At 39.0% G+C, this 25,981-nt stretch overlaps 1 long non-coding RNA gene across 1 annotated transcript in view; it reads right to left on the bottom strand.

The window, feature by feature from the left end:
* Positions 1-3,926: 3,926 nt before the first annotated feature.
* LOC137637911 (uncharacterized) overlaps positions 3,927-25,981 on the bottom strand; it is a 529,180-nt gene continuing 507,125 nt past the window's right edge. The window contains exon 3 of the long non-coding RNA XR_011043820.1: positions 3,927-4,116. This is a non-coding gene — a long non-coding RNA (uncharacterized lncRNA). The remainder of the gene's footprint in view (positions 4,117-25,981) is intronic.

Raw genomic sequence — 25,981 nt, forward strand, 5'->3', positions numbered from 1 at the left:
GCAGGGACGACCAACGGGTCGCCATACACCATTTCAGCTGCCGAGACATCGAGGGCGTCTTTAGTAGTGGTCCTTAGTCCCAGGAGGACCCAGGGAAGCTGAGTAAACCAGTTGCAATCCTTGCAGCGGGACATCAAAGCTGCTTTGAGGGTGCGATGAAAACGTTCAACCATTCCATTGGCAGTGGGGTTGTAGGCCGTTGTCTGATGTAGGGTGATGCCCAGGAGATTCGCTAATGACGTCCACAATTGAGAGGTGAAAGTGGTTCCCCTGACAGAGGTAATATGCTCAGGGATACTGAATCTTGAAATCCATCCAGAGAGTAAGGCAGATGTACATGAGGCGGACGTTGCAGTTTCCATGGGAATGGCTTCAGGCCAACGAGAGGAGCGGTCGATGACGGTAAACAGGTAACGATGTCCTTGTGATGTGGGTAGGGGGCCTACAACGTCGACGTGAATGTGTGCGAAACGACGCTGAGGTTGAGGAAAGGTGCCCACTCCTGAATCCGTGTGTCGATGTACTTTGGAAGTTTGGCAAGAAGTACAAGCGCGGACCCAATCCTTAGCATCCTTAGAAATGAGGTGCCAAATGAACTTTGCCTTCAGCAGCTGTGCAGTAGAACGGCACGAGGGATGTGAAAGGCCGTGAATGAAATCAAACACCTGTCGGCGCACGGGAGCAGGAATCCAAGGTCGCGGTCTACCAGTACTGACGTCACAGAGGAGGGTGGTGTTGGAGTCTTCGAGGGGAAAATCTTCCCAACGGAGGGACGTGCAGGATGTCCTATAAGCTTGATACTCTGGATCCTGTTGCTGGGCTTCAGCCAGGGCGTTGTAATCCAATCCCAGTTGAACGGCAGCCAACGTGTTTCTTGACAGGGCATCAGCAACGGGATTCATTTTCCCAGGGACGTATTGGAGGGTGCAATTGTATTCAGCCACGGCGGAGAGATGTCCGCGTTGACGGGCGGACCAGGCGTCAGACTATCGAGTGAAGGCGTGCACCAGAGGCATGTGGTCTGTGCGAATGACGAAGGGCGTACCTTCTAAGAAATGGCGAAAGTGACGGACAGCCAAGTGCACCGCCAGCAATTCTCGATCGAAGGTAGAATAACCCGATTCTGCCTTGGACAGTTTTCTGCTGAAGAAGGCCAATGGGAGGGGCGAGCCTTTGACCACCTGCTCGAGTACTGCACCAATAGCGACGTTGCTGGCATCGGTGGAGAGAAGGAGAGGGGCGTGTGGGATAGGAAAAGTGAGAGCCGCAGCAGTTGATAGAGCCTTCTTTGCATTGCAGAAGGCTGCTTCTTGAAGGGGACCCCACTTCAGGTCCTTTGGCTTGCCCTTGAGGGAGGCGTAGAGGGGAGCAAGAGTGGCGGCAATGGCTGGCAGAAAACGGTGATAATAGTTGATCATGCCCAAGAATTCCTGCAGAGCTTTGACGGTCGAGAGCGCGGGGACATTCTGAACGGCTGCTACCTTCTCAGGGAGGGGATGGACTCCATCAGGAGTGATACGGTGCCCTAAGAACGACACTTCGTTGGCGCCAAAGGTACACTTGTCGTACCGGACTACAAGGCCGTTTTGTTGCAGGCGGTAGAGCACGATGAGCAGGTGACGGAGGTGTTCCTCTTTTGAGGAGGAGAACACAAGTATGTCGTCCACATAACATACACAGAAAGGGAGGTCCCCTAAGATGCCATCCATGAGACGTTGAAACGTTGCCCCAGCATTACGAAGGCCAAAACAGGAGTAATTGAAGGTGTATGTACCAAACGGCGTGGTGATGGCGGTCTTGGGGATGTCTTCTGGGTTCATAGGCACCTGATAATACCCCTTCAGGAGGTCGAGCGTAGAGAAAACCTTCGCTTTGTGCAGGTAGGAGGTCACGTCGGCAATGTTTGGGAGGGGGAAGTGATCCGGTTCTGTTTGCATAACCAGGCGCCTTTAATCCCCGCACGGACGGAGGGAGCCGTCTTTCTTCAGAACGATGTGTAAGGGTGACGACCATGGGCTGGAGGCCTTTTGGCAAAGGCCCATTTCCTCCATTTCGGCGAACGTCTGTTTGGCGGCTGCCAATCGTTCCGGTGCCAGACATCTGAATTTTGCGAAGACTGGGGGTCCCGTCGTCTTGATATGGTGATAAATACCGTGGTTGGCAGGAACCGTGGGCGTTTGGCGAAGTTCTGGACGGAAAACTTCCGGGTACGACGTGAGGAGGTGGGCGTAAGCATCCGTGGGTGCGCTGATGTGGAGAGCGAGGTTAGAGGGGGGGGGGGTTGAAGAGGTGTCGACAAGTACGAGTCTGCGTTGACCAATCGTCGGTGGGCGACATCGACCAGAAGGTGGAAATGAGAGAGGAAATCCGCACCGAGGATTGGCATTGTGACGTCAGCAACGAGAAACTTCCAATTGAATTTACCGTTTCCGAACGATAATGTGAGGTTCTCGTAACCGTAGGTGGGTATCGCAGATCCGGTGGCAGCTACTAAGCGGACGTCAGCAGATGTAGACAGACTACGTCATGCCTTGAAGAGTTTCCTTGGCAAAAGAGAACGACAAGCACCCGTGTCTACCAAAAATTGCACGCCCGTTCCTGCATCCTGTAAAAAGAAAAGATTAGAAACATGGGAGGCCACCGCCACAAGCGATGGCCTACTTACACGTTTTTTGGCCACTGACAATCCTTGGCACATTTCTTCGCGGTTGCCCGGAATCTGAAGTGGTAGTAGCAAAACTGCGGCGGATGGGAGGTAGTAAGTGGCTGTAGAAGTCGTTCGTTGGGGCGCGAGCGATTGGTGGGTGGTGGGCGGCTTTGTCGCCGCTTTGGCACGTCACGGGGTAGGCGTGTATGTCCTACGGCATTCATGTCAGCTTCGGTTGACGTTGAATAGGCACCCTCGTCGTCAGGGGTGGAGGCGTTGATGGAGGTCTTGAAGTGGCTGTCCATAAGGGCGTCGGCTTTGGTCATCAAGTCCTTTATGGGTAAACTATCGACATCGGGTATGGCAGCGCGTACAGGTTCGGGTAAACGGCGTATCCAAAGGGCACGAAGTAGGTTCACCTCACGAGGAGAGCCGTCTGCGGCAGGTTGAAGGCGAGCGATACTGGTCATTTCCCTGAGGGCAAGCGAAGCCCTTTGGTCCCCCAACGGTTGTTGCGAGAGCTGAAAAAGCTTTGCTATACGGGCGGCCGGCGACGGCGAGTACTGCTGCAGAAGGTATGTTTTGAGGGCGTCATACGCTATTGGGGTGTCTCCTTGTTCACAAAGCCAGTCGGATATTTCTGGGAAGGTGTCCTCGGGTATCGCCGCGAGAACGTAATCCGCTTTGGTGGTTGAGCGAGTCACGCCCCTGATACGGAAGTGGACTTCTGCGCGTTGAAACCAAGCAAACGCCACTCCGGTGGCGAACGGTGAAAGTTTCAATGGGGCGACCGCAGCGCCAACTGCTGTAGTAGAGTCCGTCTCCGTCATAGTACCAACGATGGAGGGGGGAGGGAGGTGGGGGTGGAAGGCAGTGGGAGAGAGTCGACTTCCGGGGTCACCAATGTGACGGCGCCGAGTAAGGTCGTGAACTCAAAGGCAGGTTGGAAACAACTGAGTTATATTATTGTAGAACACTCTCCTTATATACAAAACCTCAAGGCAACAGGACATAACAAGTTCACAAGACAGACAATATTACAGAGGAAAAACCAGACATGAATTTTCATGTTCGTTTTAGTGCGAGGGAAGAGCGAAGATACAAGCATAATATATACAAAAGGAATTATGTACAATTGTGTGAAACACGGTTGGTACAGAGAGAGTTGTTTACAATAACAGTTTCTGGGCCAGTCTCGTAAAGTAAGTGTCATTACTTTTCCATCCTGTTCGAATCGACTATGTGTTTTTCTTATAGGTTATATCGTTGCAATATAAACAGCAGTGGGATATACCAAGGTGGAGGGGAGAAATGAGCTTAAAGACATTGCATCACTACACATTTATTCCTAACAACCATCTTTCATATCGAGATGGATAAAAAGTTAAATATCTATTAAAGAAGACTACAAAATACAACTTTTCATGTACTTACCTTTCACACGCAATAACAGCTTCTCTGGGGACGTTCTGTTGGAAGAGAAGAGAGAGCAGTTTTTTAACCTACGTAATGGCAATTTTCGCTAAAAGTTCAGAAGTATGTCAGAATTCCAGAGATGCAATGTTGAACGAAAAGCTTGGGACAAGGGAACGAGAAAAGGATATCAATAAGAATTGAAACTGATGGAAAATACAGCGACAGGATTTTGGGCAATTAGGATTCATCAAGGACAGAGATGAAAATATATTGCACAGGCATGAACACATTAAGAGAAAATGAAGAGAGTATTTTGAACACCTCTTGAATACTGAAAATGAGAAAGAGAGAGGTACAGAGGGAGAAGAAACCCGCGATGGTTCATCAGAGTTTTAAATTGAAACGGTCAAGATACTAGCTACACGGGAGGAATGGATTCTAGATTTTCTAAGAGCAATATGGGAAGAGGAAATAATGTCTAAAGGCTGGGAGGAGAGTCTAATGGTGTAACTACAGGGAAATTAAATTAACAGATCATGGTTTAAAAGTTTTTGATAGGGTATTAGAAGAGAGAACGATAAAGACTGTAAACATTTGGAAACAGTAGTATGGATTCATGAGAGGGGAACACGACCGAGGCTGACATCTTTACAGTAAGGCAGCTACAGGTAAAGAGGTGAGAGAGTTATCAAGAGCTCCCCTGTACCTTTGTAGATCTAGAGAAGTTTGATAGAATCACAAGAGAAATTATGTTTTGGTGGTTGAGGAAGAGGAAAGTCCCAGGTAGGTTGGTTAGAATAATTGAGATAATATAAAAAAGAACAAGGAAGAAAGTCATAACGGCAGCTAGGGCAACAGAAACTTTTGAAATTAGTGTTGGATTCAGCATTAAACCCTTTTATATTTGTTTCGATCATGGAAATACTAAATGAAGAAATCAAAGATGAAGAGTTACTAGAGTTGATTTACGATGTTGATTCGACGATTACCGCTGAAAATGAATTAGACTTACAGAGAAGGGTCGAAGAGTGGCGGGAGTCTATGGAGGCGGCTGGCTTAAAGGTAAATAAAGATAAGGAGACTGTGGTTATGGTGACAAGTAAGGAAATTAGGGACAAGTTAGCTATACATGAAAGTAGAGGCTTGGTTATAAAATAAGTGGAACAATTTAGATACTTCGGATCTACTATAAATCAGGAGGTAGGATGTGAGGCTGAAGTTGAGAGTAGGATAAAAGTAGCCTAGGAGAAGTGGAGGAAGGCAGGGGAGGTGGTCTATGATAAGAAAATTCCAATCTAGCTAAAAATCAAGATCTATAGCACAGTAACAAGACCAGTGTTAATGTATGGATTGGAAACGAGAGCTCTGAGACAAAAAGAGGAAGTAAAGCGTAGGAGAACAGAGATAAGAATTCTAAGGTTTATTATGAGAATATCACAGCTTGAAAGATAGGAAAATGATGAAATAGGAAGTTTGAAAGGTCTAGTAAAGATTACAGAGATGATAAGTGTCATGACTGATGATGGATGGTGGCAAGGAAGTGAGGGGGGATTGAGAGGAACCTGTTAGGAGGTTAAGCTCAAGAGGGAGGCAAAGAATTAGATGGCAAGATAAGGTGGAGGATGGTCTGGAGAGAAGAGGTTTGGTAGAACAGGATGTCTTTTTTAAAAAGGCATTGGTGAGGGCACATCAAGCAACCGACCCCTTAATGTAAGGATAATGGTCGGAAAGACAAGTGCACGTATTGCTTATGCTTGGGCAGAGGATATCAATATTACGTTGGAAAAACAATATTTTGTTCTGAGTTTCATTAAAATGTATTAAATGAATTTATTTTAGGTTTAAAATTTGTTCTAATCGGGTTGACAAGATAGAAACCGAACTAGTAATAGCTTGACAAGAAATTTCTACAATATTTAGCTTAGTTCACTTACATAGTTTTAGGTAATTTGCTTTAAGGTTAAAATGTCTGTGTGATGTTGTAAAAAGCTTGTTTTCAGTCAAGGAAATAGCAGAATTGATGACAATTGTCATATTCTTATAAGATGAATAGATGATGTATTCTCTATCTCTCTCTCTCTCTCTCTCTCTCTCTCTCTCTCTCTCTCTCTCTCTCTCTCTCTCCTCAAAACTTTCATGTTAATATCGGTGTGCTTGCGTGGGGTTAGTCACTTGATAATCCCCCTCTGTTGCTGAGAAACAATGTTCTTGAAGAAAATGATTTGGTCATCTGAAATCATACTCTTGAAAGTTCTAGTCAATATATTTCGGTTCCTCTTTCCTTTTTAAGTATTTAAACAGGTCGACTGTCTTTCTTATCACCTTTATTAGTACCACTCCAACAGCCGGGGATAGAGTTGGAAAGGGGGAAGGGGGGAGGCAGAGAGTTAATGGAGACAATGTGTGTCAATGGCCAGCCCCTCTACCAATCTTACAGAAATGTGTTACGAGTATAGATAACACTGAGCTACCAGTTCGGTCTATTTGCCTAAAGGTATAAAAGAAGCATTCGGTTGTTATCGTACGATCATTTTCCTGATAGCCGGAAGTTATTGGATTATTGCTAAATCATATCATTCCCACGAAAATCGTTAGTGATATTAGTATATATTGTTACCAAACGTTTACGTAGTTTTATAAGAAAATAAGTTGAAGCTTTTATGTATGTGTATATATATATATATATATATATATATATATATATATATATATATATATATATATATACTGTATATATATATATATATATATATATATACACATATGTATATACATATATTCTTCCGAAGCTGGTCTTTATGAGAGTAGAATATTCTATTCATGTATTAAATTTTTGTATTTAAGAGATGTATAGCCCGCTCGCAAGATAAGTTCCACTCACGTAGATTAAGTAATGTATGTATATTACATAAGTCTATTGTCATTCCTTTAATTGTATTTTCACTCAGTTAGGTATATGCAAATTTACGTTATTGCAAAGAATTAAGTTTTCATCTCACGTAATTTTGTTATGAAGTCCTATGTAATCTTGTTAGAAGGTATGCATTATGACACACACGCTAGGAATTACATCATGTTTCCACTTGGTTGAAAGAGACATGACAATTCCAGACTAAAAATTATCTTTTTTTTATTGTTACGAGAAGTGGTGGGCGGAGTTAACTGAGAGAGAGAGAGCTGCCTCGCAAGCAACGCAAGTACCCCTTCTTCAAATTACTAAGTTGACAACCTTACGCCGCTAGAGCCATGTCCCCACGCCATGAGAATGATTTATCAGAAATTTCTAGAGCGAATTGAGTCAATATATATAGGAAGCTAGCAATGCACAGGAGACAGAAGAGATCCAGCCTATCCCTTTGAAAGAGCCAAAGTCTGCCAGCCATCTCTCCAGCCGTTACATAACTCCTCTCAAACGTGAATAGTGATTTCTTTCAAACATATACCGTATATAGTGTAGATCAAACATTGGTGATATTATTAGGTGATTAATTAAAAGTGTAGTGTGTTAATGTAAATACATTTTATAGTATAAAATTTTGTGACTGGCCCTGTATAAGTATGTTAAACTGTGAAGTGTATTTATTTTTGCTTAACCGTTTGGTAATCGTGTGTGTGCCAAAGGACGAGAGAGTATCAGGTAAATATATGTAAGTGTAATTCTGATTTACTTTCTATAAGTGTCATTTATTTATTGTTAAAATTAAATATTTTCATATATTAATTTCTCATAAAACAAGTGATTGTATCATTTTCTATAGAGTGTCATTTTGTTTTAGTCTAAGGTTTAGTTCAGATTTAATATTACGAGTGATCTAATTTTGGTGTTAATTTTGAATAGTAAATTTTTTATAAAATATATTTAATTGTGTAAAGTGTGTATCATCTCAATCAATAATACTTTTCTCAGTGCTTTGCTCGTATCCCTTGACTAAAAACCGAAGTAAGAGGTTGGTTTAAGAATAATTCCCGTTAAAAGTAAAGTAATCACCCAGTTTTGTTTTGAGTGTAAAGTAAGGAGACTTTTTAGATATTCAGTGTTCATATAAATTATTGTCTGGGAGTTTTGTATCGTTCTCAGAGCTCGGAGGGTTTTCTATTTTGTATCAAATTATGTAATATAAAGCAGGTGAGTTTTGGAACACGGGAATTTACGTAATTCGCTAGTCGTAATATATATATATATATACATATATATATATATATATATATATATATATATATATACATATATATATATAAAACTTCGGTTTCTAATCCACTGCAGAACAAAGGTCTCAGACATGTGCTTCTACTTGCGTCTGTTTATGATCATTCTATCCCAGTACACAACCGCAAACTTTCTTGGTTTGTCAATCCATCATCTTCTCTTTCTTCCCCTCCTTCTTTTTTATTGTTTTTAGTTATACATAACATACAACATGAACAATTCGCAAAGCATTTTCTCTAAAACGATACCTTGCAATTGGAGAGGGGAAAAATAAATCCGAATTTTTATCGAAATAAAGAAGTGACAAAACATCATACGCAGGAATATTTAGTTAGTGAAAGTTTTCTGGTCTCTATTAATGAAGAAATTATTCCTTCTGTAATCACTCTGGTTCCAGGACCATTGCATATATACATTGCACAAAAATTATAAATATGAATAACACAACCTTTGTACTGAACATGTGGTCGGACATGAAAAAAATGGGTGACTGTAAATGAGAGAAAGCCACAGAGAACTTAGTATAATGCAAAAACTACTTGAAGACTAATAAAAAAAGAAAGGTAATAAAACTGTTGCATAAATTTGTGTAAAATAAATGCGTCGATAAAACCTATAATATCGATAGAAGAAAATCTTTCATGGTCTGATTTGACATTTTTTTTTTTTTTTTTTTTTTATGAATATAGATCCAGCACAGATTGAATGAAATATAAGTACTGGCTTAGAAGCGGCCTGACGAAATAAAATATAAAGGAGGACCATTTGGTGGGTAAGACACATTAACTGTTTACAATACCTCAAAGATTTTCCTGGCAAAATCACTAAGTGTCTTATGACATTTCAAGATTCCAGTCTCCAGGAGATGGTCTGTTTGATTAAAACTGAAATTAGCTATTTTTGACGTCTCTATTGCTTTAAAATACAAAATAGTATAATAGATTTCGGCTCAAGTTTATCCCTATCTCTCTCTCTCTCTCTCCTCTCTCTCTCTCTCTCTCTCTCTCTCTCTCTCTCTAAGAACGTACACAACATTCTTTTTCCAAGTTACGACTATCCGAAAATCTACTACACTCCGGGATAACTGAATTTCTCTCTCTCTCTCTCTCTCTCTCTCTCTCTCTCTCTCTCTCTCCTCTCTCTCTCTCTCTCTCTCTCTCTCTCTCAAGCGAGAAAAGGATCCATCTCTGACTAGGCTTTAGGATAGAAGGCTTTTAAGAGGGGCAATAAACCAAATAAGAGTTAGGAGAGGATCAAATACCATTAACGGCTACTAAGTAAAATGGAAGACTTTGAGGTATATTTTGGGAAAAGAAAACTTTGAGTTCAGCAAAGTAATGTTTAAAGAATGTGAATTGATACAGGAAAAAAGAGATCGGGAAGCTTGTGACACGAAAATAATAATAAAAAAAAATTTACGAAGAAGTGAGAGTAAATTAAGAAGTGGAAATAGCTAGAAATTAAATTCTATGACTACTTTAATTAGAGGAAAACACTTAATAACGTAAAGTTGAGAAAAAATTATATAATGAAAATGCGATTTGAAACAGTGTTTTTAAGTACAGTAAATATTTTATGGAAATATTAGAAACTTGACCAGACACAAAATTAAGAAAAATAGAAACGTTTTCATTAAAATCAATAAAAAATATATCATAAAATAAACATTGCAACACAATTTCCACTAAGACATAATTCGATGAAAAACACCCAAGAAAAAAATAATGCAAAACACTTATAAATAAAAGAATAACTAAGGAAAGACATTTTAAATATATTGAAAGTATTGTCCATATCATGACATAAATATATCCAACAAAATACGAAAAATATATCGAATACAAAGTAGTTAAAAATATTTAATCAAAGAAATTAATGAAAATAAAAAAAAATACCTTCAATGTTTAAGTAACTATATAAAACAAGGAACATGTATAGAAAGGGTTTAGAAAAAGGGGCGAGAAAAAATGAGAAGAATAAATGAAGGATTAGTAGATGAAACAAATTTTTCATAACAATTGGCATTTGACAGAAAAAAAGGCGATTGAAAAGAAATACAAAAAAGTAGTTAAATAGGCCACACAATGTGACTGGTTACCATCTTTTATCGAGGGTGCCTAGTCCACCCTCTCTCTCTCTCTCTCTCTCTCTCTCTCTCTCTCTCTCTCTCTCTCTCTCTCTCTATCAGAGGGACGAAACAAGCAATGTTGCCCTAACCTATATATCTATATCTATTTACCTATCTTTCTATATATATATGCCTATATATAAATATATATATATATATATATATATATATATATATATATATATATATATATATATATATATACACACACACATCTACATATTTTCTATACAAGTCTTTGGACAAAGTATTACACTCGCCAAATGCATGGAAAAAGGGAAGGATTCAGGCTTTTGGTCCCAAGGCTGCTGCAATTGCATGGATAGGTATCAGCCACATATCCTTTCCTCTTTCAAATTTAATCCACAGTTTGTCCAAAACAGTTTTTTTCCATGATAGATGCAGCTATGATGATAACATTAGTATCTGAACGATAGATGACTGCACTTGTGATATATTTATACTTTGCAGCATGCAAAAACTCCCAAGTATCTGCTGCTTTGTGAGTACAGCCTTTTAGATCAGCAGTGTTCTGTTCAGTTTTGCTACAAAGTGCAGCATTTCCTTTGGTGACAATAATGCATGTTGTATCATCTGCTCGAGATGAAACGACTGTGTCTTCCAAATATGAAACTAGTTCAGGTTTGTTCTGGTCATTTCTGGGAAAGCTGACCCAATTACAGGAAGTTTTCGTATTATTAACCACCATGTGGCAAACTCCTGTGCCTCTTTTTTTCCTTGTTTGTGCTTTCATACTGTTTGTCCTGTCCATACCAAATAAAATGTTTGCTTATAAGCACTCCTGTACTTTGGGCAGGACTTCACCTTTTGCATGAGATTCAAATGTAGACCCTCGGTTCGTGTAAAAGCATTTACATGATCTGCAACATCCATGATGATATCAGCGGTAACCTGTTTATTATGGCTGTTTAATGCCTGCTGATCTAGTAGAGGCAGCAGCTGTGGCTTGGTGCCCTGATGCATGTGCCCATTTCGTGCCAATGCTGGCGGGCAATTCTGGTTTTCATGATATGACGAGAATAGATTATGAGAATAGATTATGTCATCCTTTATGGTTGCAGTGAATATTTGCTCTTGGACTTTGTAGCATACATCTTGCGACTGCGCAATAAAATTTTGCTGGGTGTCTTGTGAATTGTCTGTCCAAACTCTTCATAGATCTCAAGGATTCATTAACTTTGCAGTCCATAATATCTTGACTGCCTAGCGTAATCAGATCCACTAAATCTTATAAAAGGAATTGAAATTTCTTTGATTATTTCTGCTAGATTCTCAACCATTTCAAGAAACCTTTTCTACATAGCTTGAGTTTCATCATGATGCTTACCCTCAGATTTTGGATCAGCATCACTTCTAGTCTCAAACTCATCAATCAAGCAGCTTATTTCAGGACCAGTCACTGTCCACCTCCTGAGAGCATTTGCATTTTCAGATAGACCGTTGGCTTCCTCACCTCCATTCACATGAATATTATTCTGCTCGTGTGCTTGGTCTATACCTATTGAGAAAAAAAGGGCCGAGTGGTTTTATGGGCGGTGAAATTTTCTTTTGTTAATTCAATAAATGCGTTGTTTTGGAGAGCCTCCATGTCTCTCAAATGAATTGAAAGTCAACTGCCATAAAGTACATGGTCTAGGGCAAAGAGAAAGGAATGAGTTCCTACAGCACTTCATTGTACAATTTGACCCAATGAAAACGAACACTAAATGTTCTGCCTGAAGCACAATATTCCAAAAGTAAAATTGTGGACAGTAACTCTCGTTTCTTTATTCAGCTTTCACAACTTAGCTCACTTTATTCTTCTGTAACCAGTATATATGCCATATAGATAGCTTTGCACAGCTGCTATAAATTGCAAAGTGTCACCTAGTGCGCTAGATATTTCTTCTTCACATCTGAAGCAGAGATAAACGATTCTGATGTTCTGGGAGTAGATATTTCTGCTTCTGCAAGAGCACCAGTCAAACTACTATCTTAACTTATTGGATTTTCTTGGTAGTTGCAAATAGTGGCTTATCAACTTCTAGAACTGAGATTTAATCAAGATTGAGATACTCTGTGGCTGTTCGTGCAATATCCATGGAATATTTTATCGTTGAAATTGAAGGAGCTGCCTCTTGAAAAAAAGACAACATTGATGACAATCTTATTTCAAAAAGGGGCTGCCACTTCTAAGACCCATGATCTGACAGAGAGAGAGAGAGTTTCTCAAGTCATGAAAAATATCCCTAGAAAGCACAACTTGTTGGTGTCCTGCAATTTCACTTTATTAAAGGGGGGGATTCCCATGTTTAAAGTAAACGTGGTACATTCGTGTAATATTCAGGAAGTAAAGATATTTTGTTTTACTTTGTTCAATTTTAGACGATTTGAGTCAAGTTTCTGTCCTCACCTATTACATTAGCATTCTGATGCTAAAACAAAGACATATCTGTCCCATGGAAGGATGTTTGTGCTGTAAAGAGCCATTTTCTTAGTGCAGTTGGAAAAATTACTTCTTTCTCCACAACCCTTGCTACAACTGCTTGTCCTTAACCTTTAATCAATTCCATAATCATATCGTAGCTGATGCTGATTCCATCTTTATGAAATTTATCAATTGATTGATTCTTTCTAGTTAGACTGATTTTCATCGTTGCATATTTCCTCACCCATTTCCCCTGGCTGGTTGACATTACACATCACCGCCAGCTCTTACTCATCTACACCTTCGTCAAATGTTCCCTCCAAGTTCACTCTCCACATCAGTGAGCCCATTAACACCTATACCCACCTCCTTACTTTATATCCCAATGTCTTCCGCCCATAACTAGACAATACAGCCATGGTTTCCACCAAGAATGGTATTTAATATCATATAAAGGCAACGAACCCCCAGACCATTTAGTCGCTGCTAAATGCACAATCACTGAAAAGGAAGAAATGAGCTTTTGTCAAAAGACCTTAAGCCCATAGTCATCACTCCTCCACATGGTTCTGAAGAAAGATGGATCCCTACATCCTTGTTGGGATTAAAAGCAACTCAACATGCAGATGGAACCAGACCACTACCACATCCTCAACATAGCCAACATCTCCCCCCTACCTTCACAGTGCCATAGTATTCTCGAACCTCGACCTCTAGAAAGGGGTATTACCAGAAGACAGCCACAAGACTGCCATCACCAACCTCTTAAACACATATACTTTCAATTATTCCTACTTTGCCCTCCTTAATGCAAGGGCCCCATTTCAACAAATCATGACTGGCATCTTAGGGGAATCATGGATGGTACCTTAGGGGACTTCCCCTTCTGTGTATGTTAGGTAGATGACATACTAATATTCTCCCCTTCCGTCACTTCCACCACTTCTTGAGGGCATCTGATCTGCCTGTCCCCATCTCTGGTAAACTGAATCCTGTTGCCACGCCCATTTTCGAACACACTGGCCGGCTTACACCTGGAAATGGATTACAAGACCTTGGCAGAAGGTCAATGAAAGGACCCCAGGTACCAAAACTGTAGGACATTCTGCACGCTTTTCCATTAGGAAGATGTTGCCCTCGATGACCCCAATGCCACCCTCCTCTGTGTCATCAGTACTATTAAGCCACCTTTCTCCATGTGCTGACAGGCATTTTCATTGATCCATGGCTTCTCACACTCTTTGTGCTGATCTACTGCATAGCTAGTGAAGTTGAAGTTCATATGGCATGGCATTACTAAAAATGCCAAGGATTGGATCTGTGACTGTATTTCATGTCAGACTTCAAAAGTGCATCATCACATGGCTTTGGGTTAGGGTACATTTCATCAGCCTTAGTGTCGTTTTGCCCACATTCAAGATCACGTGGTTGGCCCCCTACCCACGTCAGAAGCGTACAATTACCTATTCACAGTCATTGATTACTCCACTTGGTGTAATGAAGTCATCCCCATGATAGATGCAACATCCACCTCATTTACATCTGCCTTAATTTCTGGATGGATAGCAAGTTTTAACTTTCAGAGCATATAAGGGGTACCACTTTCACCTCTCAATTGTAGACATAATTAGGGGATCTCCTCAGCATCACCATACATCAGACTACCACTTATAACTGCACAGCCAATGGAATGATGGTACGCTTTCATCACACCCTCAAAGCAGCTTTGATGTCCTATTGCACAGAATACAATTGGTTTCCCCATCTCCCTGGGTGCTTCTCGGACTGAAGACCAGCCCCATTGACACAATAGATTTCTCAGTGGCATACATGGTATACGGCGGACCGTTGATCATGATCCGAGGAATATTTCCACCAGCCACCTCCTTCGAGGATCTCCAGCACCAACATCACATTGTGGGGAAATTTAACCCCTTCCGTCACACTTACAAGCCCCAGCAAAGCAGGACAGACTGAAAGACATACACACAGCAATACAGATCTTTGTGTGCATGGATGCTTCCATGCCAGCGCTTTCGCCCCCATATTTGGTCCCATTCCTTGTTATCTCTTGTAATCTAAAAGCTTCCTTCATCAACGTTAGTGGTAAGGAGTATTGGATCACCATTCACTGTTTAAATCCTGAGTATATTCTGCACTGCGCCCTCTTTCAAATTTATGTCTGCTTCGATGGGGGGAGGGGGGGGGGGGGCATGTAAAGTACGTGCAGCAAGCAATGCACATAGAAATAAAGAATGATGCCCTTCGTTTTCTTCAACACTATAACCGTCATCGGCCTCCAAGTTGAAAAGTCGTCCAATTTAATACGCAAATTTCAACTCTTTTGTCATTCCGTTATTATGTTATCTTTAACACAACAACCTTATTGACAAAATCCATTGACTGTAAACATTCTCCCTCTTATACGACCAATTGGGGGTTTATAGATACCTGTGTTGTCTCTAAATAATGTTAGTTATTAAATAGCAGTCCTCGTATCAATACTTCCTCCGTTCCCGTCACAATATAATCAATAATGAATAATGGAGAAGAAGTTCAGCAAGAACTTCACGGAGAATTTGAAAAAATATGAAAATAGAAAAATAGATGCTTCATGAAGAGATCCTATTATCACAACATTATTCAAATAATGACACTACATCTAAGCTTTTCAATGAAATTATCGTTTGTCTAATACAAAGTGACATGTCTGATAGAACAAATTAATTATTATTATTATTATTATTATTATTATTATTATTATTTTTATTATTATTAAGCTACAACCCTAGTTGAAAAAGAAGAATGCTATAAGCCCGAGGGCTCCAACAGGGAAAATAGCCTTGCAAGGAAAGGAAATAGGGAAATTACAAGTAATTGACAATTGAAATAGAATATTTTAAGAACAACAACAACCACATATCAAATATAAAAACTTTAAAAAACAAGAGGAAGAAGAACTATATAGAATAGTGTGCCCGAGTGTACCCTCAAGCAAGAGAACTCTACCCCAAGACAGTGAAAGATCATGGTACAGAGGCTATGGCACTCTCCAAGACCAGAGAACAATGGTTGTATTTTGGAGTGTCCTTCTCCTAGAAGAGCTGCTTATCATAGATAAATAGTCTCTGCTACCCTTATCAAGAGGAAAGCAGCCACTGAACAATTATATTGCAGTAGTTAACCCCTTAAGCGAGGAAGAATTGTTTCGTAATCTCTGTGTTTTCAGGTGTATGACTATGAGGACAGAGGAGAATATGTAAAGAATAGGCCAGACTATTCAGTGTATGTGTAGGCAAAAGTACAACGGGCCGTAACCAGAGAGAAATATCCAATGTAGTACGGTCTGGCCAGTCAAAGGACCTAATAGCTCTCTAGCAGTAATATCTCAACGGGTGGCTGGTACCCTGAAAATGCTAAATATGAGTACTGTGCCTCCAAATTAGGATTACCTAATCGATTTTGGAAATTTAATGCTATAGCAACTCAAAAATATCATTAGGAAATAGAGGCAGAATCTACATATATCAACATGGAAAAGTTTTGGAAAAAATGAATATTCATGAAGTGTAAATTTGCGGAAAACAACGGTTGCCTCTGTATATGTTTAGCATTTCGTTTTGATTATTTGAGAATGAACAGAAATTACACGCGAGTATCATCATTAATCCAAATATGATGAATTATATTTATAAATGAGTGGCCAGTTGCAAGTACAGATGTAAATAAATGGACATTCGACTTCACTGCCAAAGAAAACGACATATGAGTACGTTTAATCTTGGCGTCATGAAAGGAGGAATTATCAATCTATAAATTAGTTTCCGAACAGCAATTCATGTTACTGTTAATTGTCTTAGGCTATTTCATTATGCTTAGATATGTTAGGATTTTGAATGTTTTCCTGAATATACGAGTATTTACATTCATCAATATTGATGAAGTATATATTATTAAACCTGAAATGCACCAACTCTGTTTTTTCTTCTCTCACATTTGAATTTAATCATAGGAACTATTTTTTTTTTCTCTCTCTCTCTCTCTCTCTCTCTCTCTCTCTCTCTCTCTCTCTCTCTCTCTCTCTCAAGGATTTGATACACAAAAACAAATGTAAAAATAAACAAATATATATATATATATATATATATATATATATATATATATATATATATATATATATATATATATATTTATACATATATATATATATATACCGTATTTCCCGTGTCATAAGACGCACCTTTTTTCCTGAAAAATGACCCTAAAAATCACCCTGCGTCTTAACACTAAGAAAAATTTGTATAGGAAAGTTTGAAAACCCTCAAACACCCAACTAATCACTTACAAATACTCAGTCAACAGACATAAAATATAAACCACTAATTATCATTCATATGTAATAAAAAAAATATTTTCATATTATGCTTCGTTTATTATAGTGCAATAGCAAGTTATTTGTTTTGGTAATCAGCTGATGACTCGCTAACTTCCTTCTACAAGCAAATAACTGTGTAGTGGTTTCCTAGCAGACGACGCTATTACAGTACATATTAGTTGTTAATGCAGTATATATCTATTTTCTCATTTTTTTTTTATATTTTGTAATAAAGCAATATTTTGATAATGACTTTGTTGCCTGAGTTCCGAAATAATACAAACAAACAGTTGCTGAATACGACCTTGGAAAAAAAAAAAACATTTCTGTCAGTTGAGTGCAGTGTTACCAAGTTACCAGAAAACTAGAGCTAGAGTCACATACAGTAGCAAAAGCAGTCCACCTAGAGGAATTTCTAGACTTCTTTGATCACTAATTAAGTTTGTGAGAAAATTTGTAGGCTATATGATAAATTTGGAAAATATTACTGGAATTTTACTTCTTTACCAAAATTTTATTAACATTTGGCACACTGCTTTTATGTAAACAACACTTGGAACACTAAACAAATAGTTGCTGAGGCAACTACGACTGATTTCAGTGGTTTCTTCTATTAATATGTAAATAAATTGGGATAACTGGTGTTCAACTAAGTAATATTAACTTAAGCATTTGCCAATATACCTAAAATACGAAAATTTACTGTGCTAGACAAAATCTCACTAGAGTTTCGGACTAGGAATTGCTGCTATGAATTGTAAAATCTCATTTTTTTACCCAAAAATGCTTTGCTAATTTAAGGGTGTGTCTTACCACTTGTAGCGTCTTATCACACGGGAAATACGGTATATATATATATATATATATATATATATATATATATATATATATATATATATATATATATATATATCCCTTTCTGAGTTGGGATACCTTTACGCGGCGAAAGGGTTTGAGTATCGTCATGATCAGAAAAGTTGTACTAATCAGGCAGGAAACCCCATACTAGGCTGGCTTGCGGTGAGCGATCGGACGAAAATCTCCCACCATCAGCGTGGTGATGAAAACTGGCTAAACCCCAGATATGAATTGACACGTCTGATCCTTTGTCCTGCAGTGGACTAGATACGGTTGCATTTGTTGTTGTTGTTTTATATATATATATATATATATATATATATATATATATATATATATATATATATATATATATATATACTTAAGTATCTAAAACCAACATACAAATAAAGAGACAATCATTACTATGATCATATTCGAATGGCATTCCCGGGAATGGTACTGCACATCACTTAGGCCTTTACTGCCAATAACTTCATGGAGAGCTCTGGAGTTCATCAACCCATTTCCTGTTTTCATTAGCTCAGCCAATTCAAAGGTGATTAATGCCTGCTTGTCGCTACACTGACAATCAAATCAATTATGACCCCGGATGTGATATGCCCAGCTGAGGCACTATCTAAAAGTGACCAAAATTATCAGATGATAACTACAGGTAAATGAATTTATGCTTATTCAATCACTTTTCGGGTCTAGTGGCTTATTTCTGCTTCAGGAAATTTTCATTCGATTTCCTAATTTAGCCTTGTTGTTTTATAAGTTTAATAAATCTCTCTCTAATCCAGTATCTGGATTACTAGGCCTGTCTGGATGATAGGTTTAACCCCCTAACTTTCCCGCAGTTAAAGTGCATAAGTTATTTGGCAGAGTGGGAATACCTTAAGGTGTTGAATGGGTTTGCTTATCGCCATTACCAGCAACGTTGTACTAGTCAGGGATACCCATACTAAGATGGTATGCTATTAGCAATCAGGCGAAAATCTCCCAACTTCACCAATACGCTCTGGCCAGCACGGTGATGAAAACTGGCCAAACCCCAGACATGAATTAACATGAATTAGAAACGGCTGCATCTGTTGATGTTGTTGTTGTTGTTGCTATTGTTGTTGTTGTTGTTGTTGTAATTAGTAAAAGCTTGATTTATCAGATAGAACCAATGAATGAACATATGAATAGCTAACTATTTCTGCTTACGGCGTGCAGTCGAAGGCTGCCCCTAAACCCCATACTCATGTCGAAGGCTGTTCCCTCAAGCCCACGGGGTCCCTATTATATGGAAGGTTTGAACAGAGACGAAAATAATGAACAAAGTTATCAGGTAACATAGGGACGTGTACTGAATGGGTAGAGCTATCAAATAACAGGACAAAATGGAGAGTGAATAGATTTAATGATGATATTGTGTTTCTCGGGATTTTTTCCTCTAATTTATCTTATGAAAAATGACACGGAATTAATTTGTTTCTGAAAAAGAAATCATAATGAAATCTAAATGATTTGGAACTTTGTCTTTACATCAGATGTTTTAGAATGCTTTGGGATATTCTTTTTAAATATAAACAAATGTACATATTGATGTATTGTGTAATATCATAAGTAAAAACTGAAGAAATTTTATTAGACCATCAAAGCTATTGATTTTTTAGTCTGTCTCTTTCAAAATGTACAATTTAGAATAACTTAAGGTTTTGGTGTCCGATACGGTAACGTCCCTGACTGGTGAATCCCAGACTGGAGTTCGAGTCCCGCTCAAACTCGCCAGTTCCTTTGGTCGCTGCAACCTCACCATCCTTGTGAGCTAAGGATGGGGTGTTTTGGGGAGCCTACACGTCCTTGTTCCTAGCTTGGGTGGAGAGGGAGTTTGAGTGCTGATCATAAGTATATATGGTCAGTCTCTACGTTATTGTCCAGCTTGATAGGGCAACCTTTAATTGCTCTGTTTATATTTGACCGTCAAAATAATCTCTCTCTCTCTCTCTCTCTCTCTCTCTCTCTCTCTCTCTCTCTCTCTCTCTCTCTCCTACAGTGACCTATTCCAAACTTATTCGTATTCAGTTGGCACTGGTTTTTAATTTTCTCAATTATTTTTCTGACCGACAAACTTGGTAATGGACACGGTTCAATTTATGAGTAACGAGATTTTCAAACTTGGCTGGTCACTTCCTTATCAGTTATCCCGGAGGCATTGGTAGTAGAAATTTTGGATAAAATTTATCAATATCTCTCTCTCTCTCTCTCTCTCTCTCTCTCTCTCTCTCTCTCTCTCTCTCTCTCTCTCTCTTATACTCTTTAATTATGAGACAAATTGGAGGACAGAAACACAAAAGAGGCCTACTATATCCCGAATCTAATAAAGAGAAGGCTGAACGTGTGGAGGTGGTGACGTCATGCAGCCTAAACTATAGAAAATGGACTAATTATTATTATTACTATTACTATTATTATTATTATTATTACTATTATTATCATTATTATTATTATTATTATTATTATTATTATTATTATTATTTATAGCCAATCTACAACCCTAGTTGGAAAAGCAGGATGTTATAAGACCAAGGGCTCCAGCAGGGGAAATACAGTAGCACAGTGAGGAAAGGAAATAAGGAAACAGAATAGTGTGCCTGAGTGTACCCTCAAGCAAGAGACCTCTAACCCAAGAAAGTGGAAGACCAAAGTTAAAAGGCAATGGCACTACTCAAGACTATAGAACAATGATTCAGTGTCCTTCTCCTAGAGGAGCTGCTTACCATCGCTAAAGAGTCTCTTCTACCCTTACTATGTAGAAAGTAGCCACTGAACAATACAGAACAGCAGTTAATCCCTCGAATGTAGAAGAATTTTTCTGTTATCCCTAGTACTGTCAGGTGTATGATGAAAGAGAAGTCAGACTACTTGGTGTATGTGTAGATAAAGGAAAACTGAGCCGTAACGAGAGAAGGTTCCAATGTAATATTATCTGGCCAGTCAAAAGACCCCATAACTCTCTAGTGGTAGTATCTTAACGGGTGGCTGGCGCCTTCGGTAAATATGGTATAAAAAGACTCGATATCGTTATTAAAGGAAGAATGGAAAACTTTAGGTAAATATCTTGTTTATAAGACGGGTAGACTTAGAGGTTAAATTTTAACGGGAGAAAAATATTTTCGTTATTGAAAGTTAATATTCTGGTTAAGAGAAGGTTATATAAGGTATCTTTGAAGGTAGAAATCCCTGTTAAAGGGAAGGCAGACCATGGTACAGAGGCTACGGCACTACCCAAGGCTAGAGAACAATGGTTAGATAGACTTAAGAGAGTCCTTTTACTGCTGACGAGCTGCTTACCATAGCTACAGAGTCTCTTCTACCCTTACCAAGTGGAAAGTAGCCACTGAACAATAACAGTGCAGTATCTAACCACTTGAGTGAAGAAATAGGGATCTTGTAGTTTTATCTGTTATTTTGATCACTCGCCAATCATACAGTACCATTCTACCTTTATTAAAAAACGCCTTTAGAAGACATTCCTTAATGAATAGCAAAAGCAAATTTTTCTTCACATCTTTATTTATCCTACCTTACATTCTAGAAAAAAAGAGCTTAATTTTCTTCCATAGTTTTCTCTTCGTTATGAAAAGTAATTTTCGTATGAATTAAATAACAATTATTCCAGTTGAACGAGAGCACAGGAATATGAGGGATTAAAAATGTCAAGGAATCTGATTATGGTTTGGCATAATTAAAAGGGAAACGCATGGAGAAAATTATGATTTGGAGAAGATGACTGAGGAGTCACAGTTTCTCTCACAACAACTTCTTGTTGCTGACTGAGTCAGTGTCATGTTTTTACACGAAAACTGGTGTTGAAGGAACAACAGCCAGAATTCTCTTCCCAAACCATGAAAATGTAGGTTTTGTTATATATTAATTATAAAACTAATAGGCTTTTCGCAAGTTCATTTACTTATTATTCTCACATAATATTGTATTGTGGCGGGATGTTAAAAAAAACAAGCCCCACACCCTGAATCACACCTACTGACAATGGTCTCCTCAACACATACTTTCCCCTTACGTTATCTAAAACTGGACTCTTGGACAAAAGGACAAAACAAAACAAAACATAACCTTAAAACTATATATTTCTTACAAACTATAATAACTCCAACCAAAATCACCAGCATCAAAAACTTACACTAAATATACTATAAATACCATTCAAATAACGCAAAAAAATAACCTAACAAACTTAAATTACACCGCACACCAACACCAAAAATAAATATATATATGAATTATCTTGTATAAATATTATTATGGGACACCGACACTGTCCATACACACAAGCCAACTGTCTTTTATGGCACAACACCACTATATATAACCAGAAGACTGTCTTAAATATCCTTAACAGCCTTAACTCCTCGGGGTCATGGGTGTCATCGTCGTCGATATCATCATCATCATCATCATCATCATCCTAAATCTTAATTGTAATAAACAGGCCAGGTCGTCAACAGTTGATCAATCAAATGAGCAGTCCAAACAAAATCGTAATACAGGCCAAGTCATCAACAATACATCCACTTTCAAAAAACTTGGGTCTCTCCAAAGGAGTTAGCCTCACCAAAGGAGGAATCGCAGCCTGCCAAAATAAAAAAGAAAAACACTTACGAACACTTCCAGCTAACTGAACTATCGCACTATAATCAAAGATAAATAATAAATTGTTCCTATCATTCACAATCACGACAAGCAAAGATAAACAAAACTGTACTTACTCAGAAAATTAAAAACACTTCCACGCTGGTTGAAAATATATAAATAGTTATCCAGCACTCACACAACTGCCTTAAGCTGCAGTCAAATAAAAAAAGCATTCGCTCCGAAACATTCACCACTGTCGTAACCTTACTAAAAAATGTAAACAAACAATCTCATTTGTACCAACAGTCTTTCTCACCACCAACGATCATTCTCTAACTACCACTTGCTCTTCGGCGCGCACCGCAGTCACACAAACACACAAACAAACACACAAACAAACACACAAACACACACACAAACACTCGCGCGATCTAGCAAAACTAAAGCAAATGAAATTCTCTCTCTCTCTCTCTCTCTCTCTCTCTCTCTCTCTCTCTCTCAGGATTTGGCAAAACCAAAAATAAAATAAAACAAAAAATAAATCCTCCACATTCCTTCCCCCTTACTTTGCCAAATCCTTCTCACACAACACTTACATTATTTTTTTTCATAACCCAGTCGCAGTCGGGAACAGGACCTCTACTCCGAGTAACTGGGCCTCCATATACTCTCTCATTCACTTCTTCCTTATCACAATCATTCGCTACGTTAACACTATTCCTATCTAAATCCCTATCATCTAATATATCATGTACAATCATATCTACCTCGTTCTCATCTGGCCCTATAATTACACTCATTTCTGTAAACAGTTCATCCATTTCATCAAAAACATTCTCAACTTTAGTAAAAGATTCATTCATACTACTAATCATTCTCCTATCTCTCACTCTCGCATTCGTCATCCTTTCTTTTACATCACCTAAGGAAAAGCCACACACACTATAGGTATCATTCATACTCAGCCATGATTCATCTGTATTAACAAATTTATCTTCCATACACACTTGCACATTTACACCCTTGTCATACTTTTTTCTATTCTCACTTTTACTTAAAAAATTTTCCCTTTTTTCATCCTTACTTAAAACTTTCAAACGCCTCTTTTTCCTATATTCAACTAACACTAATTGTTTATTTTCCAGCCCTAACTTCTCATGCATACTAGGTTCATACTTGCTCATTTCCAACCAATTACTCATCCCATTCTCACAAACATTAATCCTATTCCTTCCACACACACAGGAGGACTCACCCAGCTGAACCCTCTTACACTCTAGTTTCCCGAACATCCTGGCTGATTTACTCCCTTCTTCCTACATACCCTAGCTACATGCCCATCTGCTCCACATTCAGTACACTTACCCCGTGGCTCCTTGCACATTCTAGCATAATGACCATCCTTACCACAATTACCGCAAATCACATTTGTACGATTACTCCGACATCCACTCGCTATGTGCCCAGTCATACCACACCGATAACATTTTATCCCTTTCTCTTTCTTGCACTCACTAATTCTATGCCCTACCTCACCACATCCAAAACAAGCACCTAGAGCCCATCTACATTCATTCTTCTTATGTCCTACTTTCCCACACCTATAACACTTTTCATCACGGACACGGCTATCTGACATACCTCGATGCGCACTCACACTCCTATCCCTATTGCGCCAATTACCCTGCCTAAATCCACCATTTGCTTGCACAGTTCCTCCGTTACTTGCCCTAACAGTCCTATCTATTACCTGATCAGCTATCTGCATTGGTCCTCTCAAAATTGCATCCTTATAACTACCAAATTCTATTACACTTTCTTCCATTCCAGTTCTTACACTCACAGATTTACTTTCTTTCATGCACCTATCTAACTCATAATCCTCAACTATCTCTAGTATATCATCCCATGTCAATCTCTCTTGCGTCCACCTCATTTTCTCCTTGCGTTTCAAATTAATAAATTCACACACATTCTCAGGTACTGTTGCCAAAAACTTCATTAACTCCTTATTCTCATTTATGCCTTCATCCCCATACTTCTTCCTAGCTAACGTTTCCAACCTACATACGTACATTGATATAGCTTCTCCTGCATTCATCCTTGCCTCATCAAAATCATTCTTACGCTTATACCTAACACTCCCTTTCATACGGTTTACCTGCTCAATTATTCTCTTTTTCACACTTTCATAATCAACGCCACCTACACTCATTATCACTCCATACATCGTCAACAAATACCCAGTCAAATATTCTCCTAACTCCCTAGCCCAAACTCTTTTACTATCACCATACTTATCCTGACAATACCTCTCATACTCCTTGAAAAAATCATATACATCCCTACTGCTATGCTCATTGAACCTTTCACACCGAGGTACCTCTCTCATAAACACAGTCTTACACACATCACGTTCATTCTCACTGCTATCATCACTGTCTACTCCCTTGTTACCTTCTTCCTCATTCGAATATAATGAATCCACTTCCACACTTAAATTCCTATCCTTAACCATTCCTTTCTTACCCTTTTTCTTACTTACCACTTTCACCCATTCACGATCGTCCTTGCTATCAGCCTGATACTTTTTCTTCCCTTTCTTCACATCACTTTTACCTTTCCTTTCATCTTTCCTCTCACCTTTCTGTTCATCCTTACTATGCCTAATTCCCTTATCTTCAACATCACCATCACTATTACTACTATCACTATCACTTCCTTTCCCATTATCACCTACCTTATCCTTCTCTTCCACTACCAACCCATTGCCCGAAGCTGAGGACACTCCTCCGACTGCACCTTCACCCATTATAGTTTTCATCATCCCCATGACTTGCCCCATCATATCTTCCATTCGTTTCTCTATTCGTTCTTCATTCTCTCGCATCCTCATCTCAACACATTCTTCCACTCTCTCTACTGTCCCCTTTAACTCCCTAAGCTCCTTCTGCATCGCCGCATTCTCCCAGTTCAACCTCTCATTCTCTATTAGCAACCTCTCCTCACGCTCCTTACTCAGCCGCAATTCCTCCTCCAAAGCCTTTAATTTACCTTCCATTTTTCATCAACCTTATATCTAAATTCTGTCCTTCGTCCAACAGTCCGGCTTCCTATCCCACCTCGGCAGTCCCTGTTCGGGCGCCAAAATAATGTGGCGGGATGTTAAAAAAAACAAGCCCCACACCCTGAATCACACCTACTGACAATGGTCTCCTCAACACATACTTTCCCCTTACGTTATCTAAAACTGGACTCTTGGACAAAAGGACAAAACAAAACAAAACATAACCTTA

The sequence above is a fragment of the Palaemon carinicauda genome, chromosome 3 (genome assembly GCF_036898095.1).
Source record: "Palaemon carinicauda isolate YSFRI2023 chromosome 3, ASM3689809v2, whole genome shotgun sequence".
NCBI lineage: Eukaryota > Metazoa > Arthropoda > Malacostraca > Decapoda > Palaemonidae > Palaemon > Palaemon carinicauda.